Here is a 10,427-nt window from a genome sequence, read left to right as displayed (position 1 = left end):
GATAAGGATTGGACTACTTGACTACCTAGCTCTATGGGATGCATCAGATGGTCCTAACCATCTATTACTTTTTTTGGGTAAGATACCATCTCAGCAAGGTATATTCCCAAAAGAAGTCATGGCAGGAAACCAAATATAGACCCCCTTTTCCCCTTACCAGTAAACCACACCCTCTGAATCCCTTTAACCGTCGGCCCACCTCCCTTGTATTGGCTGGGTACAGGTTGGTAGTGCTCCGGCCCTTCTGTGCTTGCTCTACTATCTTCTGTTTTTGTCTTCTTTCGTTCCTACGCTGTTTCTGCCGTAGCAAATTAGTTCTGTTTCATTCTACTGCGTGTTTTTGTCTTATTTCTTCATGCGTTTCCTGCTGTGTTTATCATTTCCTTTGGTTTGGCTATTCTTTCCTTCACGTGATTCTTGCTGCTGACATTTCCTGTTGTTCCTTGTTTCTTTTTATCGTGCTTCTTCATATCAGTTTTCATGTCTATCTTTTTTATACAAAAGGATTTGGGCCTTTGTGGGCCAAAAAATGTTGATTGGATCAAAAAGGTCTTGGGCCCAATTTGTCTTAATCTACCAAAGCCATTCTGCTGAAGAACTGTATTCTACGGTAGATCTGTATTCTATGGCAGATCCATATTCTACTGCAAATTTGCGTTTTGCAGTAGATTGCTTTCACTTGCACTTCTTTCTTTGGACCTTTCTTGCTCTTCGGTCTTCTTGTTGGGTCTTTGGGCCTTGCTTTTCATCGGGCTTTCCTTCGTATGGGCTTTTGCGTCTTGCAACTTATTGGGCTTTCTTCCTCATGGGCCTTTGGGTATGAATTTGTAAAAATGGGCATCAACAAGCATAAAGCTGCTTCACACAAATAAAAACATCAAGATATAAAGTTAACAGTTTACCTTATTAGCTTTTGTCCTTGACTCCTTGTTAAATATTTTCTATCAAGTTTGGTAATTTTTAATTATTCAAAGCACTGAATCAGATTTTTGAAACCCAAATTAGCTTCTTGAAATATAGTCTTTCTATTTGGTTATTTAATATATTTCACAACACATAAGCATTTTCTATGTGATTTTGTATATTAGATAATGGGGTTAATGGGGTCCATTTCTATGATTGCACCCACCAATAGCCTTATGGCACATGTTAATGGGGTCCATTTCTACGATTGCAACATAAAAATGCCCTAAAAATTAAATACATTCTACATTGATGTATTATATTACAAGAAAATAAAAGCATTTAAAATTCAGCGTTTTTCCATTTACTCATTGTAACTCATAAAGATGATAACACAGTCCTCATATAGGTAAAGAATGTTGAAAATGGCATATGCAGCTGAGCAAAAAGTAAATGATAATAAATTGACTCAACTACATGGGTTGCATGTAGGGACTTAGGAACCTTTCTAGTGACACTAAAACCCAATCTTCTAAGGGGTCTCCACAAAAGACAAAGCCAAAGAATAATTGCTGCTGATGTTGTAACAAAAGAGGAAATGAATTTGAAATCAATATGTAACTCAATAATTTATGAATGCTAAATTTCACACATGTATGCATTTATGAAGAAAAAGAATTGAAGATTGAAACATCATCATGAGAATTATAAATTTGACCAATCACGTCTCCTCTACCACCAACAAGGTGCAATCCCTTACTTTGAGAGTAACATCACAAGACAAGCAGCTTGGTTATACTTAAGTATGACTTAAAGTAACAAAATTTTACTAAGCTAACCACTATCCATTGATGTTGGTTGAAATCATAGACATTATGTAAAAAGAAATGAACAGAAAATTAAACTAAAAAAACCACAACATGCAATTTTTAATAGATGAAATGAGAGAACATTTCTCTGATACTCTAAATCTTCTTACTCAGACATATTTTAAACTCAAAGTATTAGAGATGAAGTGCAGGATGGCTGATCATGCATGTCACTGAAGCAGTCACAATCGATAGTGGCAATTCTAGAAGGTCTGCTTCTAGTTGTTAGTCTGACATTTGGCATATTCTAGAAAGTGCTTGATGGCTGATCACACCCTGGTTCATGAATCTTCTGCTCGTGACACAATGGACTTAGCCTTAAAAAAAAAATCTGCACTCACAAAACAGGCACCTGACAGCACATGAGATGAAGCTAATAGAATTTGGCTTGGTAAAGAAGCAATGAGAGAATGTACTTCCTAAGAAAAAGCATCAAATGTTCTTGATCTTACCAGATTTCCAAATGAAGAAGAAGCCAAAGCCAAAGCAGAGTTTGGCTTGCAAGCTGGATTTACAATGAAGTTTTTTGCAATTCAAAACAATCTAAAAGATAAACACTCAACAACAAGCTAACAAAATAAAAAGTATCTCTAGAGGAGATTCATCTGGCTATAAAAAATAAAGAGAAATAACAATCCAATTGTTTAATCTTTACCATATTTCACCATCATATATATATATATATATATATTGAAACTCCTCTCTAGAAAAGAAAGAGGTGAGTTCATTCATTCAGCCCATAGAAACATTTTATCAAATACATGGGATGCTTACCTTTGTACCCTCTACCACAATTTGTGCTCCTCTTTGGTCAATGCCATTCCCATCTTGCTATTGATGTTTATGCCATGTCCAATCACTCTCCCATTCCCATCTTGATCTTTGAGAACCACAGCCAAGCCTACATTGTTTTGGTCACATGATGCATTGAAACTAAGCTTTACCAATTGATCAAGTGGTTTGGTCCAAGCACTTCCCCAGTTTAGCTCTTTGGTGAGTGGTCTTAAGTAAAAGTCATACTGTTTGTTTAGGTGATGGACTAATTGGTTTATGGTGAGTTTAGTGTTTGAAACCAAAGCTTCCTCTCGTGCCATCCAAAGGATTTTCATTGCCATTACTGCATATAGTGTGAAATCATCTTTGGTGATTCTTTCTGCAATTAACTCACTTGGAGGGTCAATTATATGTTCAACAAATTCCATTACAATTTGAGCTTGGATCATTTCGACTCGAAAACCCCATCTACCACCATACCACACTCCTTTGGCATAGGGACAGCATTGAAATAGATGTAAAAGCGAATCTTTTGCTATTTCACAAAGAGGGCAATGGGTTTTTGAGAATCTGACGAGGTTTTGAGCAACAACTCTACATAAAATTTTTTTAAAGTTTTCATCAAATGACACTCTTAAACTTTCATGAATTCTTACACAGGCCATCTTATCTACAACAGGATTCTGAGAAGGACAGATGCATGCTACATGGGCCCCACACCTTTCTATTGTAATTTTTGCCATTTTTGGATCATAATCTAAAACTTCAAATAGAAGCTTAACATTGTTGCAATCCTCTAAAACTATGCCGTCAAATGAGCTATTGCTTCTATAGTGAAACCACGTAATAGATGATGAATCTAAAAAAATTTTACTTGAACAGAAACCTTTTTTATAACCATTGAAGAAAATATAGGTAGAACAAATAAAAGTTTCAAATCGATTTGCCCCAATACCCTTCAATTCTACTTTTAAAGCAACACAGAAAGCTAATGTTAGAGATTCCCTATCGACCGAGAATGATATGGAGTTTCCAACACTTTGATGGTTGAGCCACTTTGGAATCTTAGCTCCTGGAAGGACAAGGTTAAACTGAGATCCATATTCATCATTAAGAAGGTCAGATGTAGAACACATTTCAGATGTATCGTAGCACATTTTAGAAACAGAGTCCTGATGCAATGATCCCCTTGAACATACCATATTTTGTGGAAGCCCAAACATTTCTCCAAGCTGATGCAAATTTAAGAAACTTCAGTTTAGAAAATTTAGTCATATATTATATTTGGGAAAGTTAAACAAAATTGTTTCTTTCTATGAGAGAGGGAGAGACCTGACTCAATAATCTTCTTGTTGATTGTGAATCCAAGGAATCGAACCCTTCTATATATAAAACTTCTAGATGTGGTGGAGGCATTGGAATTTCCCGAAGGTTCCAGCAGTGTTGAAAGTAAAGCATTTTTAATCTCTGAAATCTGATATTGATTTCAGGGAGGGTAGTAATGTTATTGTTACGGAAAGCTAAAGTTTCTAATTTGGGGAAACAATCAGGAGTATCCATGGCTTTTGGAAAATTGTCACAATCTTCCATACAGAGAAAGCTAAGATTTTTTAAATTAGAGATGCTACTTAGAATCTCTCTCACATTTTTTAAACTTATACTTAACCTCTGAAGGGCAGTGAGATATCCTATTGATGAAAACAACGCTTCCGTTCCTTGCTCAAGACTTCCACAACCAAAGAAATAAATTTTTTTTAGAGATTTCAACTTGAGGTTTCTCGGTAAAATTCTGAGATTTTGGCATCCGTGGAGATTCTAGAATTTAAGCTCTTCAAGAAGTCCAACAGACTGATCAACCTCAACTAAATTTATGCATGAACGAAGGTTCAATTTCTTTATGTTTGGGGCAATCAGTGATAAGTTAGGTACCTTTGTAATATTTTTACAATATGACAAATCCATATATATCAATGTTTCGAATCGACACCTCTGTAGAAAGAAGAAATATTTTTTTGAAATTTATTAGTAAAAAGAAAAAAAATTAATATGATAGGCTAAGAGGATAGATTAAGAAATACTACATGTTCAATTATGAATTATTGTAAACGTGTTTTTTTCTTAATGCTAAAGATACTACAAGTATTACAATATAAAACTTACAAATTAATGTGATAATGAATGTAAATGTTGGGCTTCAACTAACTCATAAATAAATATTTGAATTGTCTCTTTATGATTGGTAACACTTCAATTTAATCAATTTGTACACTCAATCTAGTAAAACTCGTAGTGCATGTAACATTACTCTTTTTTTAAGTGCACAAATTGATTTTTTTCATTGGAAATGTATAGAAATATTATTTAATTTAGTATTAAATGCATGGTTTAGTTTTAACCACAAAAACAAATGCACCTTAACTTATTCTCTAAGAGCACTCATTAACAAAAGCCTAATAAGAATTTATAAATGCTAATGATCATACCTCGAAATGCTCATCCAATTTTATGTGGCTTCGTCGCATCTTGAGTACAACGAGGTTTTTAGGTTCAAAGGTGGATGGTAAGGAAGATAAAGGAAATTCATTCCATTCAAGTAACCTCAACCCATTGGGAAGAGATTTAAGGTCTTCACAAATTACATTGCAAACTATCAAATATTTGAGAATCTTCATCTTTCCAAGATTCAACTTCACCTTTTTTGGTTTAGGCAAGCACAGTGTTATGCCTCGAATTTCATTTGACCCCTAATTGAACAAAACATTACATAAACCACAATGTAGAAAATAATTCACCCAAAAAAAAAAAAAAAAAGATTGTTAAACTTTAAACAATAGCCACACTAATAAAATTATATTTTCTTAAACATTAAAAAAAATAAAAGGAATAAAAATGACTAAATCTGCTTGGAAAAATAGAAAAAAAGTAAATCAAAACAACTCATACTGTATTTTCAATTAGTATTTCAGGAGCATCCTCATAATACAATAGCCTACTACGCTTCTCGATCACTTCTGGTGATTCTTGTCGAACAATTTCCCAACCCATTTGTTGAATCAAGTCATGCATGGATAATTTGTTATCTTCAGTAACAATTATAAGACACTTATCAATAAGTCTTTCAATATCATAATATGGATCATGGTTATTGATGCTTCTTAGTATATCTACAACTTTATCTTTGCAGAATCCTTTAAGAAAATAAGCAATATCAAGAAAAATTTCCTGTTGAGTTTGGTCCAATCCATCATAGCTTATTTTGAGTATTTTTTGAATGTCTCCCTTGGGAATTCTTTTGTATTTGTCTAACGCACTTTTCATTCATGTTTAGTTCTTCCATACAAATCTGTACCAATTATTTTTAGAACTAATGGAAGACCTTTGGCATAATCTATAAATTGTTGACCAGTTCTGAATAATCTTCCTTGAAATTGTTTCTTCCAAAGGCCTCTTGACAAAAGAGTTTATGAGCTTCATGTTTATTTAACTCCTTCATCTCATAGTACATTACATGAATATTTTTTGTGAGAGTGTCAAGCAAGTGTTTGTCTCTTGTGGTTATAATGATTCTACTTCCAGATGTAATCCTATCATAATTTTCAAGAAAAAATTCTATCTCATCCAATTTTTCAACATTATCAAGAACTATAAGAATCCTTTTACAATGAAGCCTTTCAATTGTCACATTGATTCCTTTAGATATACTCCCCACCTTCAAATTTTGATACCCTAAGATCTCATAACAAAGTGTCTCTTGTAATTGAATTACGCCATCATTTGTCCTTGATTTTTCACTAACATTATCTAGAAAGCTGCTTCCATCAAAACAATAATGAATTGTGTTAAAAATAACTTTCGCAATTGTTGTCTTACCCACTCCGGGAAGGCCAAAGATCCCTACAATGCGGACATCATTTGATTTAATATCTAAACACCGATTTATGACGTCATTTACACGAGTATCTATTCCAACAAGATATTTTGCAATAGATAATTTGATGCGATTTAATTGAGCACTTGAGATCTCTTTAAAAATTTCTTCAATAAATTCAAATTGAGAGCAGCTACAACTGTCATTTGGATAACATTAAAAGTATGTAATAAGTTAGAATAGAAAATAGAAAATCATGAACACGAACTGAATTCAAGATGTTTCATTTGTGCACTACAACTAAAATATCATTAATCTATATCTATATCAATAATAATATATAAAAATCAAAGCGTAGAATTTAATTTTGTTACACTCATGTTAAGCCACATTCAGCCACACCACTACTTTTTATATATTTTTTATAATATTAATTATTCAATTCAATAGTACACCATGATTTTACCGATTCTCTAACCTCATTGTAACTTATCAATCATAATAAAACCATAGATCTTTTGACAATATATGACTTCTCAACTTATATCTCTATAATTTTTTAATCAATTTTTACCTTCATGATCTATTAAATTCTAGCATTACATTATCTCTTAACCTTTTCTCTTTTCATTGTAAACTCTGCTTCTCCCTCCATTATATCCCACTCTAACCTTATTCATCCTACAGCCATTCCTCTATTGTTTTAAATTTTCATTTAAATTTCTTATTGCCCCTTTTGTATCTCTCCCCTCTATTCATTCTATGTTTTGCTTACAAAATCTTTGTTATTGATGATTTGATTGTCACATCTCATTTATGTTAGCAATTTTATGCTTATGGCCAAAAAGTTTCCAAGTTAAGTGTTAGCGATATAATGTTACCCAGCTATCATATTCAAATTAATTTATGTTTATTTACTATTAATATTATTTGATCCATATTTGGTTTTGGTAAAATTAAAACAAGAGACCAAGGTGGTAACTAAAAGTAGAGAGAATAAAATTCTTTAAATACTTACAAATTACAATACGTACACGCTCAAAATGGCCTCAATTACTATAGCATTTGTTAGCCTTAATTATTAACTAGCGTATAGCTTGTGCATATGCATGGGTATAATTTTAAAAAATCACAATTATATAGTTCAGATTATACACTGTTTTTAGAACAGATTACATGGTTTACCTTTATATATATGATTTAGAATTTAATTAGTTTTAGACTCTTTGGTTTTTTTATTTAATAATTTACTTGCCACAAAAGATAAAAACTTAAATGGACACGTAGCGGAAAATTGAATTCCAATTGAAATCCAATTTAGAATTTAATTGAATTTAGACTTTTCGATTTTTACTCTCAATAATTTACTTGGCACAAAATAAAAAATTAAATGGAACACATAGCACAAAATTTAAAATTCAATTAAAATCTAATTGAATTTTCTCTAAATTTTAGCTCTATATATATGTGTGTGTGTGTGTATATATATATATATATATGATGTATTAATGCCATTTTCTAGATAATAGTTTGGCAAGAAAGTACATTTTTGAGTTTTTTTATGTGTTATGTACTTAACTGATAGGCTGATAATTTTTTTTGTGCAATTAATGCTACACTTTTATTTTTGGATTGTTTCTACATAACAGCATCAACGTACTCTTTTTTTTGTTACTAAGTGCATACTGGTTTACTTGAATAATTAGTAACATAATATTTTTCATGCGTGTTTTAATGTTTATTCATTAAGTAGAGCCATGTCATAATATTTAGGAATTAGCAAGATCAATCATAATCCACTATTGCAGCCTATGAAACTTTGATATTGCTGGAGGTATGTCTTGAATATTTAAAAAAAAAAAAAAATTTAGATGCATTTTTCTTTTTGGATATTACAAATTAAAAGTTATGACTTTGTTGTGGGTTTTATTTATTTATTTATTTATTATTATTTTTAATTTATCAAGAATTTATTGGGTTTGGGTCCTGGAAGTCTTTCCTTATTTATTTTTTTTCCTCTTCAATTTATAAAATTTTGAGATATGTTTTTTGTGTTTTGGATATTAGGGAGAGAAATTTGGTTGTTGATGTGATTTTTATTTTTATTTTTTTGGACTTTAAATCCTGAAAGTGTTTGTATATATACACTTTTTTTTTGGTTTGACAGGAGGTAGAAACAATATAAATACATATATATATATATATATATATATATATATATTGTTCCTTTTAGGTTTTGAATCATGTTTTTGTAAGGGTTTGGTTTTGGAAAATTTTTTATGCTATTTACATTAAAATTTTGAGATAAGTTTTCTACATTTTAGGTATTCTTTTTTTCCCCTTAATCAAGGTTTTGATGTATTTTAGGTCCTGAAAGTAGTTGTTTCATTTTTATTTATATATTTTTTTAACTTATAAATCTTTTAGATACATTTTCAGTGGATTTGATATTAGGGAGATAAAGTTTGGATATTGAGAAAATTTGTCAAATTTCTAACATAGCTAACTTTATTGTAAATATTATATGGGAACGGTTATTTTTATGCTTTACCTTTTAAGTTCTCGATGAAATTTTTTTTTCATTTGATAATAGAGAAATTTTTACTGATTATAATAGGTATATTCATATTACCCTTTTATAAAAATGCATTATGCAAATCAATGACTTGTATATAACAAAATTTGGACCCTAAAAGTTGTGGTTACAACATGTGACATACTCTCTTCGAGCCAAGTTCCTATGCCTTCAAAAGTTTTGGTTAATTTCCGTAAAAAGAAATTTGGTTAATTATAAATTAAATATTAAATTGTATAATTTATGTTAGTGAAATTATAAAACCTTTGGTACACTATATAAATTTTTTAAAATGATAAAATAATCAATCAAGTAATTATTGTCACCAAAAAATTTGCAATAAAGTTAATTTTATATGAACTCATGTCCAAATTATATCATACCATATACTATATAATAAAAGTTGTATCCTACATTGTAGTTGTGTTAAGTGGATGCCCTCCTCTTTATTTATTTGGTTTATATTTTTCATTTTTTTTCTCTTTAGGTCATTTGGTGTACTATAAGTAAATTATAACAATTTCATAGTTGCTCTAAGTTGAACTCTATCGTCAATGTTTCAAAATTTTTTAAATAAAAGTTACTCAATTAAAATTCTACGCCAAAGAGTTTTTCAAATTTTGAGAGAAATTTCATTATTTATTTTATATTATGTTAATGACCTACCAAAATTTTTTGGTTTAATAATAAAAGTTTAATTATACAAGTCATGTTTGCACTATGAAGCGTAATATAAGTATTGAAATTTGTATGACATGGTTCCACCCTTTCACTTATTATAAATAAATTAAAATTATTTGTAAGGACATATGTGAAACTTGTTAGAACATATGTTATTGTAAATTGGCTAATCCTTTGACAAAATGCACTTTACTTGTAATTGGATAGATCTATGATGTGTTTAATACTTCAAGGAACAAGAGTTCAAGTCTAGTATTAATGTCATGCAAATCTGTCCAAGAAACAAGTGAAGAAGTATTATTCATTAAAGCTTGACAGATAATATCTATCGAGGTTTAATGAGGAATCTCGACAGCTGCTCGACAGAAATAGTATCTATCGAGAATTATGAAATTCAGATTTCCAGATCTGTTTTTCACACATATCCAAGTTATTTGTGTAGGGCTTCTTTTCTCACAACCCTAGACATATAAGGATTATTTTAAGGGTTGTCTCACTTGATGAAAAAGTTGTTGCAATTGTTGTTGCACGCATATTATGACCGGAGACAAAATTGCCCTAGTTCATCATCTTCCTTGTAGAAGCTGCTACGTCTTTGTGCCAAGAGTCTTGTAACCAAGGAGCTTCTTGATCTTCATCGTCTGGATGAATTGAAGAACTTTGCAGTTAATGTCTTTCTCAAGTTGGTGTGTTAGTCACGTACGTGGATCCTTACATCGATTGGTTAGTCATGTACTTGGAACCGTGCGTTGAAAGG

The sequence above is a fragment of the Quercus suber genome, unplaced genomic scaffold, assembly GCF_002906115.3.
Source record: "Quercus suber isolate HL8 unplaced genomic scaffold, Cork oak 2.0 scaffold_156, whole genome shotgun sequence".
In the NCBI taxonomy this organism is placed as follows: Eukaryota; Viridiplantae; Streptophyta; class Magnoliopsida; order Fagales; family Fagaceae; genus Quercus; species Quercus suber.
Note: the sequence above shows the minus strand (reverse complement) of the source record.